The sequence below is a fragment of the Arachis duranensis genome, chromosome 5, assembly GCF_000817695.3.
Source record: "Arachis duranensis cultivar V14167 chromosome 5, aradu.V14167.gnm2.J7QH, whole genome shotgun sequence".
Taxonomy (NCBI): Eukaryota; Viridiplantae; Streptophyta; class Magnoliopsida; order Fabales; family Fabaceae; genus Arachis; species Arachis duranensis.
Genome location: NC_029776.3, coordinates 78,088,362 through 78,088,625, shown reverse-complemented (window position 1 = coordinate 78,088,625; position 264 = coordinate 78,088,362).

The following is a 264-nucleotide window of genomic DNA, read 5'->3' as shown; positions in this document are numbered from 1 at the left end:
CTCCAGAAAATCCATTTCGAGTGCAGGGAGGTCAGGATCCAACAGCATCAGCAGTCCTTTTTCAGCGTAACTCAGATTTTTACTCAGCTCCCTCAATTTCAGCCAGAAAACACCTGAAATCACAGAAAAACACACAAACTCATAGTAAAGTCCAGAAATATGATTTTTGCCTAAAAACTAATGATATTCTACTAAAAATTAATTAAAACATACTAAAATCTACATGAAATTACCCCCAAAAAGCGTATAAAATATCCGCTCATC